General features: G+C 38.4%; 1 long non-coding RNA gene across 1 annotated transcript in view; it reads right to left on the reverse strand.

The window, feature by feature from the left end:
* Positions 1-21,358, reverse strand: part of LOC309622570 — an 80,893-nt gene that overhangs the window by 22,547 nt on the left and 36,988 nt on the right. The window lies entirely within an intron of this gene.

The following is a 21,358-nucleotide window of genomic DNA, read 5'->3' on the forward strand; positions in this document are numbered from 1 at the left end:
AAATGACACCTCAGTCATTGATTCCTCAGATCAAGCCCAGTGTTTCAGCTCTTACTCCCAGACTCTACCTCTAACCTATTTTTCAACTCTCCTTCCAGGTTTCCTCCAATTTCTCAACATTGTGCTTGTTGATCAATATCTGTCTTTTTATTTCTGCTTTCCTTCCTCTTTTCTCTGAAACATCTGTCAAACTCAATGTTTGATTATGTTTCAATCAATCTTTAAAGAGTTGCTGAGAGAAGCTTCCCAAACAGTTCCTTGCCTATGTAACCAATCTGTTCTTGGGGAAAATTTAAAACTGGGTTCTCACTGAATTTCTTCCCTTGGCAAATCCTGCAGCCTAATGTGTCTTTCTCATGTTCCATCTCCAGAACCCATTATGAATCCATCCATTTATTCAGAAAATATTTAGGGAGGCAATTCTATGTGCCAGAAACCATGACAGGCACTGGTTTTACAAGAAAGAGCAAAATAGACACAGATCATGCCCTTCAGTCTAATGAAGGAGCCAAACGTTAACCAAATTATCACATAAATGCATGTGAAATTGTAAGTTTGGTGAGTGGAATGAAGTAGAGTTGAAACAGTAGGAGAACTGAAAATAAGTGAATTTGACCTAGTTATTGAAGTCAAAAGGGTTTCCCTAAGGAGGTAGCAATTGAGCTGAAACCTGAAAGAGGAATAGGAAGTAACTGGGCTAAGGAATGCATAAAAGAGAGAAAGGTTTTGAAGGGAGAGGACTATGTGAAAATATACCATAACCAGACAGAGTGTAAGGCACAAAAGAGGTTGAGAGAGGCCCGTAGCTGTGAAAGAGGCTGGGAAAGAATACCATGTGAAATTAGGCTGGAGGTGCAGAAGGGTCTTGTTAAGGATTTTGTTCTTTGAAATGAGCAATCTGGTTGCAGTATTTAGGGCTGAATGGAGGGTGACTGAAACATCATTCAACACCGGTCAGGAGGGTGGGACTGAGATAATGTTATTTCAGACTAGGATGGATCCAAGAGGTAAAATTTTAGGAGGTAAAATTGACAAGACTTGATGATGGATTACATATAGTGGATATGGTGCAGGGCGGGGGTGGGGGGAGTGGGTAAGGAGGATACAGGGGTGGGTAAGGTAGAGGTAGAATGATTCCTAGGTTTCCAGCTTGAGCAGCTGGATGGAGGATGGTCCTGTTCACTGAGATAAGAGACACTGGGAGAGTTTGATGAGGATGATTGGGATTGGTGCAGCCTGAGTTTGGAGCTGAGTTTGAGGTGACTTTGCAGCACCTAGGAGATAATGGGGAGCAAATAGAGAAGTCTGGTGTGCATTCCACACAAGGTCATTTTAGGTCATACACAAATTTTATTTTTATTTTTATATGTTTAATTGTGTTGCAACAAATTATTTCAGACATGTTAAGTAGAATTTTGTGACTCCATTTAAAATCAATTTTTTAATTAAATAAAATAATGATAGTAGAGGTAATATTGGATTGGAAAATCTTGTATGGTACATAAATATTACACAAAGTTTGGAAAACTATGGCTAGGTGAAAATCAGCCCTCAATTTAATTAGCAACTTTAAAAAAACAATAATAATTCATCTAATTCATCTAAAGTTTAGACATGTTTCCAAACCATGTATACAGACACAGATAATGAGAGAAAGAATTTCAGGACATTAGAAGGGAAAGAAAGGCTTATATATCCTTCACACATTTCTAAAACTTTTCTAGTCTGAAGCATTCTCACCAAAACTGCTCTACCATCTGTAATTTCAAATTTTAAGGTAATTGCTTTTATCTTCTAAAAACAGCTGAGTAGTTCAATGGCATTTCAGTCAAAGGAAGGTGAAGAAGATTGCCCTGCCTGGACCTTACAAAATGACTGCCTTTCAGAAGATGGAGCACAGACGTTAATTCTGTGTGCTTAATGGTACATGTTCCAGTCCTATTACTGTAGCTAAATGGGGAGCTGTGTACTTTGGCTTCAAAAAAGGCTAAAGGGACACAGGCAACAAAAGCAAAAACAGACAAATGACACTACATCAAATTTTAAAACTTCTACATATCAAAGAAAACAACCAACAGAGTGAAAAGACAAACTATAAAATGTGCGAAAGTATTTATAAATCATATATCTAATACAGGGTTAATAACCAGCATACATAAAGACTCCTACAACTCAACAATAACCAAAAAAAAAGAGAAAAAAGAAAAACACAAATAACCTAATTAAAACAATAGGCAAATGATATGAATGGACATTTCTCAAAAAAAAAAAAAAAGATATACAAATTGCCAACAAGCATTTGAAAAGATCCTCCTCAATGCTAATCATCAGAGAAATGCAAATTAAAATTACAATAAGACATCACCTCCCACCCATTAAATGGCCACTATTTAAAAAAAGAAGACAGAGAAGTAAGGTCCGCATTATGGTGGCATAGGCTGTCCCTCTTTTTTTGTCTGCCCCCACAATGACAAAAATTTGAGATTCATCCACTAACAAAAGTGCTTCTGTGGGAGTTGTGGCACCATACACCAGGGGACTCTGAAGGAGTCTCACCCACCTGTGTATCAAGTAATGGGCAGAGAGAGCTCCATGGCTGTGGCCCCTGCAGTGGCCTGTGAACTAGTTCCAGCCCCTCTTGGCCACTGTACAGGAAGCAGAGAACATTGACTTGGGCAGTCACCCACAGACAAGAGAGCCTTTGTAGAAATCTAGGTTTCCAGAGTAGAAGTTCCAGCACTCCACTGAAGGAAAAAAAGGATGAGTTTGGAGTAGGTAAGAGAAACAGCTTGATCTTGCATGTATCACCCCTCCCCCAAGGCATCACAGCTTAGAGCTAAGCAAAACCTTCTTGCCCTGTGATTTCTCCAGCAAGGGAGAAAAGGAGAGCAGGTGAGTGAGCACTTGGTTTCCCCAGCTGTGCAGATTTCTGACAAAGAGACTCATTTTTCTCCTGCAGCTCAGATTCTCTATAAGTGTAGGGAGGGACAATATTGGGAAAGTGGTAGTTAAAATTCTTGGAAGGCATTAAAGGGACATGTTTCCTGCTGACTGCACTGTAGACTCCATCAGGAAGCCAGTCCACAAGCCACGGGGAAACCATCACCTACAGATTCCAACTGGTAGGTGTGCACCCCCAATGCTCCTCATGCCTTACCCACATATACCCCTCACTCTGTACCAACTCCCTGTGTACACTCCTGAGCATGACAGCAAGAGTGAGTTTTGATAAATAGCTAGGAAGCACATGCAAAAAGCAGGCCAGGGTTTGTAGGCCAGGGAGAACCCACAAACTTAAGCTACAGTGTCACCATTAAGAAAACAAAAGAGAAGATATCAGCAGCTAGACAGGTGTGTTGTAGGATCAAGATATACACATTTAAGAATTCTGCCAAAACAGGGAGCAAGAAGCATGGAGCAGATGTATCCATACAATGGCTGAGAAACCTCAAAATCTTAAGCAGGACTGATGGAAAGTATTACTCCCACAATGGCAGTTAGTAAAGATTGGAGGAGGTGACTACGATTTCAAATGTGAAGACAGCAATGCAAAACTCCAAGGAACATGAAAAATCAAAGAAACATGAGATCATCAAAGGATCACAATAATCATCCAGTAACTGAAACCAAAGATGGAGAGCTATAATTTACCTGATAAACAATTCAAACTAGTTGTTTTTTTTTAAATAAACTCAGTGAGTTACAAGAAAACACAGAAAGACAATTCAACAAAATCAAGTAAACAATACACCCACAAAAAATAAGAAATTTAATAAAGAGATAGAAATCATTAAAAAAGAAACAAACAGAAATTCTGGAGCTAAATAAGTCAACAAATAAAATGAAAGCTGCAATAGAGAGCATCAAAATCAGAGTAGACCAAAGAGAAGAATCTGTGAGTTGAAAGATAGGAAATTTGAAACTACTCAGAGGAGAACAACAACAATAAAGAATAAAAAAGAGTGAAGAAAGTATATGGAACACCATGAAAAGAACCAACATGTGTATAATTTGAGTTTCAGAAGGAGAAGAGATGGAGAAGATGGCAAAAAGCTTATTTAAAGGAATAATGATTGAAAACCTCCCAAACATGGAGAAAGATTTGGGCATCCAAGTTCATGAAGCAAATAAGTCACTCCCTAATTTCATACCAAAATGATCCTCCCCAGACACACTATAATAAAATTGTTAATAATCAAAGACAAAGAGAGAATCCTAAAAGCATCAAGAGAAAAGAAGATTGCAACCTACAAAGGAATCCCCTTAAGGCTATGAGTGAATTTCTCAGCAGAAGCCTTACAGGCCATGACAGAATGGGAATGATATATTCAAAGTGCTGAAAGAAAAAATTTGCCAGCCAAGAATACTCTATCTGGAAAAGTTATCCTTCAGAAATAAAGACTTCCCCAGACAAGCAAAAGCTGAGGGAATCCATCACCACTAGACCTGTCTTACAAAAAATGCTGAAATTAACGGACATTAATTAGTAACATGAAAACATATGAAAATATAAAACACACTGGTAAGGGTAAATATACAGTCAAATTCAGAATATTCTAATACTATAATATGGTGGTATGTTGGCCACTTAAACTATAGTGTAAGGTTAAAAGACAAGAGTAATTACAATATCTACTATATTTTATATTTTTATATTTACTATAAGTTATAGCTACTATAATTTGTTAATGAATACACAATTTAAAAAGAGGTAAATTGTGACATTAAAAACATAAAAGGGTGAATAAAAGAACAGAGTTTTTATATACAAAGTTAAGTTGTTATCAGTATAAAATAGATTGTTATATTATAAATAATTTATGTGAGCTTCATGGTAACCACAAAGCAAAAACCTTTCTCTCTTTCCAAAAAAAGAAAGAGAAGGGAATCAGAACATACCACTACAAAAGCAGTGAGAGAAGAAGAAAGGAACAAAGGAACTACCAAACAATAAGATGGCATCAGGAAGTCCTTAACCATCAATAATTACTCTAAATGTAAATGGATTTAATTCTCCAATCCAAACGCATAAAGGGGTTAGATGGATAAAGAAAAACAAGACCCAACTATATGCTGCCTAAAAAAGACTCACTTCAGCTTTAAGGACACACATAGGCTCAATGTGAAGGGATCAAAAAAATATTCTATGCAAGTGGAAGCCAAAAAAGAGTAGGGGTAGCTATACTTCTATCAGACAAAATAGACTTTAAATCAAAAATTGTAATGAGACCAAAAAAAATTATTACCTAATCATAAAGGGGTCAATTTATCAAGATATAACAATAGTAAATATACAATTAACACACCAAACAATGAAGCACCTAATTATAAGTAAATCCTAACAGATCTGAAGGGAGAAACAGAAAATAATACAATAATGATAGGAGACTTCAATATCCCACTTTCAACAATAGGACAGATCATTCAGACAGTAAATCAAAAAGGAAACAGACATAATCCATATTTTAGATGAAATGGACCTAACAGACTTATATAGCACATTCTATCCAACAGGATCAGAATACACATTATTCTCAAGGGTGCATGGAACATTCTCCAGGATCGATCATATGATAGGTCACAAAACAAGCTAAGCAAATTTAAGAAGATTGAAATCATACCAAGTATCTTCTCCCACAGTGGTATGAACCTAGAAATCAATTACAAGAGGAAAGCTGGACATTTTACAAATATATGAAAGTTAAATCACACACTCCTGAATAACCAATGGGTCAAAGAAGAAATCAAAAGGGAAATCAAAAAATATCCTGAAATAAATGAAAATGGAAACATAACATACGAAAACCTGTGTGATACAGCAAAAGCAATTTTAAGAGAGAGGTTTATAGTGATAAATGCCGATATTAAGTAAAAAGAAAGACTTCACATGGACAATCTAACTTTACACCTCAAGGAACTAGAAAAAGAAGAACAACCTAAGCCCAAAGTTAATGGAAGGAAATAAAGATCAGAGCAGAAATAAGTGAAATAAAGACCAGAAAGACAATAGAAAGATCAACAAAAATAAGAGCTGGTTTTTTGAAAAGATAAACAAAATTAACAAACCTTTAGCTAGACTAAGAAAAAAGAGAGCAGACTCAAGTAAATAAAATCTGAAATGAAAGAAAAGACATTACAACTTATATCACAGAAAAACAAAGAATCATTAAGAGACAACTATGAAAAAGTATATGCCAACAAATTGGATAACCTAGATAACTGACTTCTTAGCAGAAATTATGGAGGCCAGAAGAAAATGCAATGTCAATCTAGAATTCTGTACCCAGAGAAAATCGACATAAGAACTTCTCTGAGAAACAAAACACGAAAGAAATCATCAACATCAGACCAACTCCAAAAAGTAATACTAAAGGGAATTCTTTAAGTATAAGGCAAAAATCTCAGACAAAAACATTAAAATGCAAGAATGAGTAAACAGCAAAGAAAAGGTAACTGTAAGAGAAAATAAAAACAAATAATAATTTTACAAAACAATAAGCATGGGGTATTAAATATACATAGACTAAAATGCATAACAACAAAGCACAAAAGGCAGTCTAAAGGGAACCCCCATCCCAACCCCACATGAAGTCATACTCTATCATGTTACTTCTTGTATTATCTTAATTGCTTTTACCAATATCAGGAAACATCTTATATGTTTACTTCCCTGAGACTAAATATAAACTCTGTGAAAGCAGATACAATAACTTATCTGGTCTGCAGGAAAATAATTTGCATAATATGTTAATGAGTCCTCTTTTGTTCTTCTTTCTTATGTCAAACTCCCCTCTATCAATTCTGAGGCAAAAAATATTTGAGGAATCATTAGAATCAATATAGCAGAAATGCAATGAAAGGAAAAAATGTTCAGATTTTTTCCTCTAAAATAAGCTTCTGAGGCCAACATGACACAATAATTTTAAAAGTCAGGCTTTAGTCCTTGTAAAGAAAAGTTTTATAATTTTCAGAAGCATCCTTTTACATACCAAGAACAAAACTTAGGGATTTAACAGAATTTTACCACAAGCCGTAAACAGAGAGAATTCAGGATATGACACAAAGGAGGCTCTCAGTTGTCCATGGAAGTAATACATAGCTCTTCCTGTTGAAGGAAAGAGCCAGTATAGACCTAGGGTAAAGATGATGCTTGGGCCCCCTAACCATGGGGAGTGGGTCAAGAAGATAGAAATCTTAGATAGGTTGAGAGGGAAGCCAAAATCAGTAGGAGTCTGAACCCCAATTTCCATTGAGAATCGTGGGAAGGCAGAACAGCAGAGTAAAAAGGAAAATGGTGTCCCCAAGTCTCCCCTGTCTTCCATGTTATGTAGAAGGAACTTAAAGTTCTATTAATACTCCAAACAGAAGAGGTGGAAGAGGGCAAGGAAGATGGCTGAGGGTAGAAACTAAGAGCCTGTTAAGGTGAAGGTTGAAATGTCCACATAGCAAAGAGTGCAGGAGTCATAATCTAGAGGAGTCAAGATTTGGAGGTGTCATAATTCGACCTTACAGGTCGCACATCCCTAGTAAGAATGCAGGTGATGCCTATTCAGTAGAATGAGATATGCAAGCTCCTAAGCCACTATCATCACACATCCCCTGTGCCAAGATCATATACTACCCACTGTATACCCAGTAGATGAAGTGATGACAGAGTCAGTTCCCAGGAACTGAGTGAGACAAGCTGAGGTCAGTAGGAACCAACAGAGAAGGACACTCCCAGGATCAAACTCACTTCGCCACCTCCAGCCCCACAATTCCAGTAGGTTAAATAAACTCCACCTGTTTCCAGATGCTTCATAGCAAGAAAGAAAAGGAAGGGAGGAAAGCTCTGAAAGGCCAACCAGGTACCCAAAGGAAACTGAGTGTACCTACAAGAGACTGTTTTGAGCCAAAAGAGATAGCAACCTTTAAACTTTAGCAAGTTTACTCCTATCTTCCACCCCTGCTGGTAGAGAATAGGGTGTTTAGAGCAAGATTCATTTTAGAATCTAAAGCACTTTCTTTTAGTTTGTGTGTTTGATTGCTTGCTCGCATGTCTGGATTGGCCCTGCTATATCTGTTCTTGTTTACTGACTTTTCCCCAGCAACCAGTCAAATGCCAGATTTTTAGTAGGTGCTAAAGAGATACTTGATGAATGAATGAACAGAATGCCATTTTCTCACTTCTCAAGAGACCTCACTCCATGCATCGCCTCCTTGTGAAGGCCGCCCTAACCCTTTTATATGCTCTCCTGGCTGGAGTAAGCCCCTCCCCTCTGCATATTCATGCATGCTGTGCATACATTTAACATAGTCTGTGTCTCCCTGAACCGTAGTTGTGCTCTTGCTCTTCCAGACTGTGAACTTCTTGTCTCATTTTTCTTTGTCTCTTCTTGATGTCAGAAAAATACATCTTTGTTGAGTTAATTCATTAAATCATGAGTGAATTTCCTACACTTGAAGCAACAGGCTCAGGAGATGAACAAGCATGGCCAAAATACAAGGAGAAGGAAGGAAGAACTGATCAGTGGCCATGATTGGAGATGGGGCTTTTCATTGCATAGTCCCACCACGCCAGGCTAACCATAACCTTATCTTACTCCACCTTCAGAGCATGCTGGAGGCCTTTGGCAAGTTCTGGGGCAAGGGGAGCTTGGCAGGATCCCACCTTGGATACTCTCATTGTCCTAGACAATATGGAAAAGGGTCCAAGGGCAGTCACAGAACTCAGGAAACTAAAACACCTAAAACAACTAGAAGATTCCTACACATGTGCACATATACAAAGGGGCAAGGTGAACTCACAAAATAATTATCATTCTCTAGCTATCCCTCTCCTGGCAGCCTTCCTACCTCCTTGGCGAGGGTGGAGCAAACAGACACTGCTCTGAAAGGAAAGAGGTAGTGTCAAAAGTCTGCCTTCTCGTCTACATTTCTTGCATTTCACTCATTATTTAAAATTCTGACATTTATTATTAATCAGTTTCATCCACTTTGAGATCCACATGACTAAGCTCTTATTCAAGTCAACTTGAATTAATTTGGCAAGTATAAATTCACCAAGCATGTGCTGAACAAAATCTAAATATATCAGCCAAGAAGATAAGCAGCCATGGCTCTTTAGCTGTTAAGACATGTGACTGTGATTTAATTTGGGGGATGGGGAGACTCTCAATAAAGCCATATCCAGGTTTCTACTGCTATTTGAAGATGGATGTATTTTGGATTGCCTTTTTTTTTTCCTAAAGACTGACACTGTCATATTTTTCAAGATGAGCAGTTCTCAAAAGGTGCTTCTTACTTCCTCATAAATGTAATACGGATTTTGCTTTACCCCAGCCTGCTGCCTTCCTGAGTTTCCTTCTGCTACATACACTCTGTGATTTCTTGAAAACAGCAAGTATGATTTATGTAATTAATTACCATGCAGTATTCTGGACAAAGTGGGTGGTCATGAGTTTTCCTTACGACTTCCTTAACTCTCCCTTAATTGTTCTTGGTTTGCACCAGATTTTACAAGTCTCATGGCATTTGCACCGTGGGGATGGTGAGACTGTACATATTTGCTATGGAAAGCTCCTCCCACAGATGTCCCCTGAGAATCCACTAAATAGGAGCTTGTGTTCTCTCAGAAAACCATCTCAGATGCCAGGGAGTTACTGTGAAATATTTGTCACTGCCTCCCGAGTTCTTCCTGTTCAACTAAGAAATTCATGCACGCACAATACTTTGCATTTGCCAGGGTGTCACAAAAGCTGGAGAACAGAAGGGAAGCTCTGAAACCACATATTCCCTTGGATCATTTGCTGGGAAGGGAAACACTTGAGACAAAAACAACGGCCCTTCGTGTTTCTCACACTCCTCTGTGCAGACTGATCTTATGAATCTTTGGATTCTCCCTGCTGTCGCTTTGGATCTTATCAAACCCAACATCCTCCCTTGTGGAGGCATCTTTAATGACTCTTCAGCACTACAAGCATCCTCTCAATTTCCTTATACTCCAGTCCATTTGGAACTCACAAGAAGTTTCTCAACCCCGTAGTTTTATCCTGCCACAGGTTTTGAAAGATGGAAGGTCAAATCTTTCCTGCGGAACTTTAGATACCAGCAATTAATTCTACTCTAAAAATAGCCCCCAACCCTATAATCAATCAGCAGAACTACCAGGCACTGTGAGAAATACAAAAGGAACATAAAATATAGTTCCATCTTCTAAGAATTTATAGTTTATCTGAAGAGTTAAATGAGAAATAATAGACAAAGTATGTCATCCAGTACTTAATGATGTGAGCTAGGATTACAATGGGTGATGAAAAAGTACAGAAACCTGGGCCTGTGAGGATGCTGGATCAAGGCTGCCTTCATCATGACGAGTCTTCTTTAGCCCTTGAAGAAATATTGGGATTGGTCTAAGCAGAGAAGATAGGGGAGAACATCTGAGATTGTAAGAACTATGAGAACAGAGGCCCAGAAGCAGAGGTGAGCTTCACCCTGGGAGGACTAAGGGATCAGCTGGTCTAAACACTGTAACATTTGTGTGTATCCATCCGGTCTTCATTAGCGGGCATTCTCCTTCATTTATGAACTCATGCCTTTCTGTTCATTTTTGCCTTTTAGAGAGATTCTAACTTCTGGGTTTCAAAGTCAGAAAAACCCTGGACTCAGATCCCAGCTCCATCACTCACTAGCTGCGTGACGTTGGCCAGGTTAATTTAATCAATGACTCAATTTTCCTAACAGTTAAATGGAGATAATCATGGCATGTTTTTCAAAAGGTTATTGTGAAAATTAAATTCTTTACTTATAAATAACTTAACACAGAGCCTACCACACAGTGAGGACTCAAAAATGTTAGGTATTTTACTAATAAATTAACTTTCTCCAGTGTTTGCTGCTGGTTTTCAGATTAAGAGCCACTGTGTTAGCTCATCCAGTCTTACTGGATAAAAAGCACTATCTCCTCTATGACACTTTCACTGGTCGTCTGAGCTGAAAATAACTTCTCTTTTCTGAATTTTCACAGCATATTTACTATACCTCTGTTATTATGATGATCAGATTTTGAGCTATTCATGTCAAGATTTTATCTTTGCCACCTTCTAGCCTCCAAGTGCATTGACTGCATGACTAAAGAACAAAATCCTCTTGGCTTTTCCGGCAGCACTTAGCCCAACACCCTCCTGCTCATAGTGGGCACTCAGTATGGGACTTAAGAAACTTTGAGACCTGAATTCAATAGTGAATATGGTTGTGTCAGAAAATTGTCTTCATAGGAATTACAAAGGGCAGAAAATGACTGTGTATTTTCTCCTTCTTTCACTTTTCCTTTCAAATGAAGAGCTTTGCTGGCTTTGATGTTGCCAGGCAGCTAGAGAAGGGTGAGGTTAAAGAGTTCCTGGGGAAACTTGACACGTGTTCCCTGGATTTGAGAAGGGGGGCACAATGGAGACTGGTGCCTGGCTATGCTCATGAGAGTCTGCTGGAAAGCCTGGCTGTGTTGCCAGTGTCATTACCATAAACTAAGTGGATCCCATGGAAGGTAACTGGCTTTGAGTCATCTTGAGAGGAGATCACCCAGGAGGACCACATGCTGGAAAGTGTCCCCAGAAGAAGAAAGACTGGAAGTAGGGACAATATTTTAAATACCTGTAAGACACCAGCACCAAACAATGAGGATGGACTCCAGCAAATGGTAACCCAGTACAGATCCATATTGGCTGAATACCAGTTTGGCCAGAAGTGTACTCCAGGGAACAAGAGCTGAGCAGGTAGGGATGGGTTATAAGAGGTCAGCTACTAGGGAGAGGCTCAGTGTAGGAGTCCGCAGTGGGAAGGTGTCAAAATAGCCAACCAAGGGCCCGTAAGAGAGAGCCAACACTCGGGCAATACAAGGAAGACTGTATTTTCCCCCTACTCTGCTCTCCCTTTACACCCACCAACCACAAGTAAAAGAAAAAGTAGAGGGAGGCAAGTAAATGAACAAACTACATATGTTCTTTCCCTTGTGCTGGTTGGGAAAAGCCTGGGTGAGGGCCTGTGGTCGACAGAGGCAAGGAGCTTTTGCTTATACCAGGTGACGTTCTGATGTTCGTTTCCTATGAGACAATTCAAAGGTGGCTATATTACAGTATAGGCATCAGAGAGTGGGAGGTACAAACCACTGGGTGTAAAATAAACTCAAGGATGTATTGTACAACCTGGGGAATATAGCCAATATTTTATAATAACTGTAAATGGAAAGTAACCTTTAAAAACTGTATAAAAATAAATTTTTTTAAGTGGCTAAAAAACTCTGGCAGCCACCCAAGATATTATCTAGGAACAGAAGGGAAATGGGCTTAAAGGCAGGAATGAGAGGGGAAAAGTAAGTGATTTCTTGAGTGCATTCTTTTGTGTCCAATCTTTCCAAAAAACTGATTACAGAGCATCAAGGCTTTCAGGAGTCATCATGTAAGAATTCTGGCATTAAAAATATCAACTATTTTTCACCTCTTTTTTGATACACTGGCCAAACAGCAGTCTAAGAATATATCTCTGACATGGGCCATTTCCTACAGGACAGATGAGAGGAGTACATTTTCTAACATTGTAGAGACGAGGTTATAATGTGCACAAAGTGGGAAGAATAATTATGCTTTTTACAGTGGCTGAACCAGAGATGAATACTGACATGAGTTCTTGGGCACGATTAATTACCCTCTCTGATACCTAATTTCCACTATGTGGAAATACTCTTGGTGAGTGCCGAGGTGGAGGTAGGCGGGCAAAAACCAAACAGCATCCCAGAGTTTTAATACAAAGAATTGGCTTCCCCAAGGCAGCCATTCCTGTTCTCTGAGGGTGGAAGGAATGGATGTGATGTAGAAGAAAATGGGGAAACAGAAAGATGACAAGGTAATTTCCATTTACTTCATTGCCTTTGGCATGACCAGGGTCAAAAGACTTAAAAATTTCAAGTAAATTTTGAACCAGAGACAATGTTAACAGAATCACTAATATTGACATTTTTATTTTGAAAGATTAATGTTCAAGTGACGACAGTAAGCTCTTCAAGACATTTTCATTTCCTACAGGAATGTGACACTGTACAATCAGGACTCCAGAGTCAGAAACTTAGATTAAACCTATTTCCTCATAATGAATTTTCCCTCTTCCTGTCACTATCTATACACATAAAAGCTAATTCCAAATATCATTAGATGACAAATACTATGGAACACTTAATAAAATAAAATATAAATCACATATACTATGGCTCAAGTAGACCAAAATTTTTAGGACAACCTTTAAAATACATGTATGGAATTTGGCTGGGAGAAGTGAGTTCTCCAAAAAGTAAAAAAATGAACCACTTCTAGGGCCACAATGTCCTTATTCAACATTCCTCATAGATGAATTCTGTTGGCACACTAGGATAAATTCTGATAGACCTACAAGGGGAATTATCTAATTATTATAAAACAAAAGAAATTGTGGTAGGCATATCAATAGCCTACCCATAATAATAACTCCAAAAGATGTCCACATCTTAATTCCTGGAACCTTTGAATGTGTTATGTTACATGGCAGGGGAATTAAGTTTACAGAAGCAATTAAGTGGCTAATCAGCTGACCTTGAGAGGGGAAGATTATCCTGGATTATCCAGGTGGGCCCAATCTAACCACACAGCACTTAAAAGTAGAACACCATTCCCAGCTGTGATGAGAGTGAGATGTGAGAATGAAAGAAGGGTCAGAAAAATGCAATGTTGCGGCTTTGAAGACAGAAGAAGGGGCCACAAACCAAGGAATGTGGGTGGCCCCTAGAAGCTGGAATAGGCAAGGGAAGAGATTTTTCCTTACAGACTCCAGAAAGAAATGCAGACCTGCTAACACCTTGACTTTAGCCCAGGTGCCAAGATTTTAGCCTAAAACCTATGTTAGACTTCTGACCTTCAGAGCTATAAGATAATCAGTTTGTGTTAAGCTGTTATGGTAGCAATAGAAAATAGAGGTATAAGATGCAGGTTTTAGCCCATTTCCAGAAAACCCCCAGGTAATACTAGAGATCAAAATATAAATTGAAAGTCACATACATCTAAATCAAATAAATATATATAATAAAGAATTAAAGTACATTTGTTTTACATGTTGCATTTATCAGATTTGCCCTGTGTTTCCTATTCTGAATTATTCAAGTGGCTGATTGAACTTGCACTTCTTCCCATGCATGGAGCCCTTGATTTGTTTTCCCTGCAAGCTGATACTCCTCACACTCACGTGCTGCTTCCTAAGTGAGATCAAGACAAAGGGCAAGTGGTGTCCACCAGAGTGACCACAGGCTGCTTCTGCACAAAGCTATTTCAGTGTTACCCTGTCTGTATTTTCCAGAGAACGGAAGGTGACAAATTTATTAGGTAATTGACTTGCCTGGATACCTTTCAACTAAATGCTCTCAAAGGCAAGATAGATTGTGAGTGAAATAGGAGACCCGGAAACCCTTCCCTTCCCACCGCCAACCCCCACAAGCAGAAAGTCATGAAAGCTCAGTCAGTTGCCCATAAACTGTGTTCCCGGGTCTCAGCTACATTGCCATCATTTCAGATCAGCCCGATCAATACCAGATGGACCACCCGGATACATGCTCATTAGTCATATGTTTTAAAATGAGCCCAGCTCTCACACCCACCCGATGGTGGCAACGGAAACGATTACTCTGGGCACCATGACTGTGTGACTGTGAAAGCAACTGTTTGGTGTTAACTGATTTGCATAATGGTGGAGAACTCCCGGAGTCCTGTTTGGGGGAAGTCTTTCCTGTTTCTGCAGCTCCACATGTAGTGCTAGTTTCTAAGGGACGGGGAACCAGAGAGTGAAGCCATGGTCACCCTGCCTGTTTGAGGGAGCGGTGCCTCTCGTCACTCTAAAGTATAGTCACAGGAGACCTTAAACGCAGAAGGACTAGCTGCCCTGGAAATTTCCATGCCATGGGTAATGTATTCAGACCCCTGGACAAGATCTGAGTACCCACTCAACTCTAAGAGGAAGATGAGAATAGTGCGATTTTAAAAATGTCCCTGTGCTCTGGGTGAGACACCCTAGCTGCAGTGGACAGGGATTGCAGAGGGGCCAGATGAACAAAGAGAGACCGGTCAGGTGGCTGATGGACTCTTCCAGAAGAGGCACAATGAGGGCCTGAAGAGGGCCGTGGGCTTGAGAAGAGAAGAACAGATACAGCCGACCACATAGTGGCAGGATGGTAGGCAGAGTAATGGCACAAAGCTGTCCTTGTCCTAATCCCCAAAACCTGTGAATGTCACCTTACATGGCAAAAGGGACTTTGCAAATGAGATTCAGTTAAAGCTGCTGAGATGGGGACAGTATCCTGGCTCATCCGGGTGAGCCCAATCTAAGCACAAAGGTCCTTATGTGAGGAGGCAGGAGGGTCAGAGTCAGAGAAGATGGTCACAAAAGCAGAGGCTGGAGTGGTGAGGGGCCATGAGCCAAGGAATGAGGGCAGCCTGGAGAAGCCAGAAAAGGCAAGGAACAGATTCTCCCCTGGAACCTGCAGAAGGAATGCAGCTCTGCCCACACTGATTTTGACCCATTTCAGACTTCTGACCAGAACTATAAGACAATAGACTTGTGCTGTGTAAAACAAAAGAAAAGAAAAATGTCCCTATAGCCTCAAAATGAAAAAAAATGCAGCCTCAAAATGAAAAAAAATGCAGTCTTTTCCCCTTCCTTCTACCCTGTGGTCAAGCAGTGTTTTCTATCTTCCAGACCTAACTCTTGGAAAGAATAGAGCTATTTGTTTCAAAAGACTTCGCACATGGGAACAAACTGTTAAAATGGGGTTTTCCCCAACTTCAGGGTACAAAGGATTTTGTGAAGATATGGAGGATTGAAAGGAAAGTGGGTTCTTCCAGTGGCAGAGTTCAGTGCCCCAACCCCACTGAATGCTCCACCGAATGAGACACCAGGGCCTTCTCATAAAGCTAGGATGTGGATTCCCAGGGGCTAGACCAGGAGACACAAGCCTAGAAGTCCATGGTCAAATTTCACAGGGCAAACTGGGGCTGAAACAAATAGACCCTCATAAGCAGAATAACTGCCTGACTTCAAATTAAATACCATTTGGACCATAAGCAGTTTATCAGCAACAATTAGGACATGGAGCCCCGAAGGGCATCCCCAACTCCCTGCACAGTGTAAGAACCCTCCCATTTTTACATAACCCCAGGGAATAGAAGGGGTCCACCAAATATTCCTAAAACTTCATTTTTTATCAGATAGGCAGACAAAGACTCAGAGCCGAATACGATTTAATAGGGAAAAATAAAATAAATATTATATTTCTTGTACCCAAATACAGTGAAGCAAATTCCTGCCCCTTTAGAAAATGAACAGGATGAATCCTATCATGATTCAAATCATAGTACAACCCTCCCTGGTTACTTTTACTGAAACCTTTACACCCACACTGCTCTATCTATCCCATCTGAGCCAATCTGCCTTTGATCCCCTTTCTCCTAGAGACTTTCACTCATGTTGGTGATCAGTAAACAATCCTACACACTCATCTTCTTCTTGGAATAGCTCCTCCACTTTCTCATTTAATTGAAATCTGGTTACCTCTTGAGATCAAAGCATCCCTGGGTAGGCTCTGATACAAGCTGTTCTCATCCTAAGTTTCATGTTGTGGTGGGCGGGTTGTCCTCCCTGTTTCTCATTGCCATGTCCACCCCATTGCACCTTCACCCTCTTACAAACCCCCTATTCTGTGAGGCTATGCCATCTGGTTATACCACCTTTGCTCCTGGCTTACAACCTTCCTTTGCACCCCAATGCCTTTTGTCATTTTAATAATACCAACACACGTATAGAAGACCTCGCTGACACCCTGGGACACTCAAATTCTTGACCTCCTTATTTTGTGACACGACTGCACTTTTAGTCCCCTATTCTCATAGTCAAACCACGTTTGGACCTTGTCATCACCAAAAATTGTACAACTTTGACATCTTGAACGCAAACATTTCACTCTCTAGACAATCTCGTCTCCTGTTACCTCACTTGCTTAAATACCACCATTTTTAAATGCTTCAACCCCATCATGACTTCCAATCCACTGGCCCAGTAATTTTTTTCTCTACCCAGAGCTCATCTTCCATTCACTTCCCTCCTTGCTCAGGTTAGATGATATGCTCCATCATTACAATCATACCATAATTTGTGTTGGCAAACACCATGCACTTCCCCTCTCTCCCTGCATCATACCCACCTGGAAAAACCCCACTCTGGATACAAAGCAACCATTCACCTTTCTGTGCCTGCACTCAGAACAGCTTAATATGGCTAGAGAAATTCAAATAAACCACCAGGAAGAATGGTTTCACTTTTAGTTCATATTCTTAAGTGGCAAATAGAATCTCAACTGCCCAGCAATTCTACTCCTTTCTATAGTAAACTTGATTTCCAGTCCTCTAAGATTACTCTTTCACATGTTCACCTGTCTTCCCAAATGTCCCACCCCCTCTCAGCCTCAGATGTTGACTTTGCCTCATACTTGACAATGCTTCCTCATCATTACACCAACAGATCTACAACTTTGCCATGTGCACACATCTGCCACAAATTCCTCTTTCAATTAAGGAAGTGTCCTATTCTTCCCTAAGGTTATCCCAATGCTCTCACAGGGCTCTTGGTTACTATTGCTGTCCAGCAATATCAGTCTTTCTCCCTCTACTGATAATTTCTAGTAGAGATCCCAAAATGCTCTAATATTTCTCCTCAAGAACAAGGAAGGGGAGGAAGAAGAAGAATGAAAACTACCCTTTTGCACATACCCTGCCAGCCATTGCTTCTCTTCATATGCAAAATTCTCAAAAGAATTGCCTGCACACACAGTCTCTATAACCTTCTTCCATTCACCCCTCAATTCCCTTCAACCTGGCATCTTACACCATCTGCCTCATATGTTCTGACTGTTTATTGATCATGCATAGGAAAGCTGTGGATTTTTATACCTTCATTTTGATTTACTCTCTTAGAAACACAATTCATATGTCATGAGATTCTGTTTCAATTTTCAAGTAGACAAACACAACATCTGCATAGATATGTGACTTTTCTTCTAACATTAATGCATATTATGCATTTTGTTCTCCTTACTGCATACATTAAGATTTTTAGTACAAAGTAGAATGGCAGCAATGAAAGCAATTAGGGCAGGCAACACTGACTTATTTCTGACTGTGAAAAGAGTGGTTTTTGTGTGAATTTTTAAGTGTTTCTTTTGAAATAATTTCAGATTTTTTTAAAGTTGTAAAAAATGCATATATATTTTATACATATATATTCAATACATATATATTGAAAAACATTAACATGATTCTAAAAGTCAGAAATATAGCAAGAGGCATACTCAGAGAAGTGTCACTCTCTCCATCCCTTCTACCCCATTCCCATCACTCATACCATTCTGTTTCACTAGCCCTTCCTATGTTTTTTGTTTTTTGTTTTTTTTGGCGGGGGAGGGGGCGTTGCACAAATGAGCATAGATATTGTCTTATTTCTTCTTCTTTCTTTCATGAAAGATAGCATACTACAGATACTCTTCTGCATTTTATATTTTTCACTTAACAATATACCCCCAGAAATCATACATACTTTTATTTATAGAGATTTTCACCATTAACCCTCCATTGTGTGGCATTTATTTGGTTTACTCAATCACTCTCCTGTATATGGGTATTTGTTTCCTTAAGTTGTATTTTGAAATTTTTTAAATGCTGCCATAAATAGCCATGTGCATATACGTATTTTGAGATCTGGGGAGGTATATCTTCAAGTAAATTTCTAGAAGTGGGATTGCTGAGTCAAAAGGTAAGTGCATATATAATTTTGTTAGATTTTGCTAGATTCCATTCCAAATGGGATGTACCAGTTTGCATTTTCACCAATATTATAAGAAAGTGACTGTTTTCCCAGCCTCATCAACAGCATTTTTAGTCATACTATTTTTAATTTTCACCAATAGGATCAGTGAGAAATGGTATCACAATGTAGTTTTAACTTGCATCTCTGTAATTATGAGTGAAGTTAAAGAGCTTTTCATTAATTTAAAGGCGGTTTTTATCTTTTTTAAAAAATCAGTTTATATCATTAGTTCACTTTCCTGTCAAGTTTTTGGATTTTATTTTCTCAATTTTTAAGAGTACTATATTCAATAGAGATATTATCCTTTGACTGTAATATTTGCTGAAATATTTTCTGCCAGTTTGTCACTTGTCTTTTGACTTTGTGTATGGTGCCTTTTGACATACAAATTTTTATTTTTCTGTAATGAAATTTATCAATTTTTTCTTTTATAGCCTCTCGATTTTGAATCATAGTTAGAAAACCTTCCCTTATACCCAGAATATAGAGAAATTCACTCCTTTTTCTTCTACTACTCTGTTTTATGTTTAAAATCTGCATGCATTTGGAGTTTATTCTTGTGTGTGGTGTGAGTGAATGACCTAATTTTATCTTTTCCAAAGGGGTAAACAGTTTTTTAAGCACTATTTATTAAAAAGTGGATCTTTGACTTGGTAATTTGAGTATCACCTTTACCATATGCTTAATTTCCTTATATACTTGAGTCTTTCTCTGAACTTTTTATGTTCTTTCTCTACTCTGTTTACTCATGTACCAGAATCATGCTGCCTGAATTATAGAGGCTTTGTATTATGTTTTAATGTCTGAAAAGATTAGTCTCCTTCATGGTTTTACTTTTTTTTGCTGTTTTCCTGGATATTCATGCATATTTGTGTTTCCAAATGATATTTAGAAACAACCTGTCTAGCTCCAAAAAAAAAAAAAAAACTTATTGGTATTTTTATAAGGATTGTATTAAACTCACACATGAATTCAGCAAGTCATCCTATCCAAGAATAGGGTGTGTCTTTCCATATGTTCAAGTATAGTTTTGAGTTTTCCAAAAGTTTTAAAGTTACCTCAAAATAAGGTTTGCACATTTCTTGTTAAGTTTATTTCTAGATATTTAGTCTTCTTTGTTCCTATTGTATGTTGGGTTTTCTCTACCTATATAACCTCATTTTTTATATGTGTGTATATAAAGACTATTTCTGTATATTAATTTTATAACTATAACCTGGTACTTTACTACTTTTTTATTGTTTGAGTTAATTTTATCATTGATTCTCTATGGTTTTCCAGGTATATGATGATATCATTTGCAAACTGAAATAGTTTTACTTCTTTTTCAATTCTTATTCCCTAGCTGATTTTGCTTCTCTAATTGCATTGGTCAATACCTCCAATATAATGATGAATAGTGGTGGAAATCATGGGAATTCCCTAAGTTGCTCTATGTTTAAAATTGTTTACTGATACCTTTGCTACTTGAAGGATATCTTGGCTAGATATGAATTTTTAGTTCACACTTTCACTTTGTTGACAATTCTGCTCCATAGTTGCCTTGTTTCTTATGTTGTTTTTGAGAAATCATGCCAATCTGACACCTTGACTTTTGTTATTTGATCCTTATGCCTGGTGGCCTTGAGGATTTTTTATCTCTTAAGTCTAATTATTTTTCTCAGATATTATCTTAAAGTTAATTTTTCTGGGTTAATTTCTACATGTACCCAGTGAGCTTTTTTAATATGTAGAACTAGATCTTTTTTATTTCTAAAAAGTTTTCTTGAATTAAGGTTTTAAATGTCAGTTTTGTTTTCATATTTTGTTTCTTCTTCAAGGGCTTTAATCAAACATTTGTTATTTCTTCTTTTTCTTCCATTTCAACCACTTCCTCTCTGACCCTTTTTACTTCTATCTTTATCCCACTTTTATTCTTTTGGTTATTTTCTGTCTTTCTTGAATGCTCCTATTAAATTTCCTTTTGAGTCTATTCTCCCTTTGGCAGCTTGTAATTTAGTCTTCATTTGTGAGATGATTTGGTCTCCTTTCTTCTATTTCTTTCATGAGTTTAATCAACTCTCTTTTCATTTCTTTCTTTGATTTTGTCTATTTCTGTTTTTGGTTTTTGTATTTCTGACTCAAGATAGGCTATCATATCCCCAAATGCTCGCTGAAGTACATTTCATCAGTTTGGACAGATGCCTGACAGTTCTCTAATGCTTCTAGGTTGCTTTGCTTGTTTGTTTGGACAGGGGAACCGTCATCAGCTGAGGTAGACTAATTCTCATTTTTGGATACAGTAATTTTATATAGATGTATCCCATTTTTTTCTATTCATTTTGCAAATTTGAGGTGCTTTTCTAGATTCCTAATTCAAAGGTGCCGTCTTCTATCAGTGAGCAAAGTCCAGTTTCTTTAGTAGATGGGTTCAATGCTTTTGTCTGTATGTTCGTTTCTATATTCTTTTTATTTT

This window comes from Balaenoptera borealis (assembly GCF_965194805.1).
Source record: "Balaenoptera borealis genome assembly, chromosome: 2".
NCBI lineage: Eukaryota > Metazoa > Chordata > Mammalia > Artiodactyla > Balaenopteridae > Balaenoptera > Balaenoptera borealis.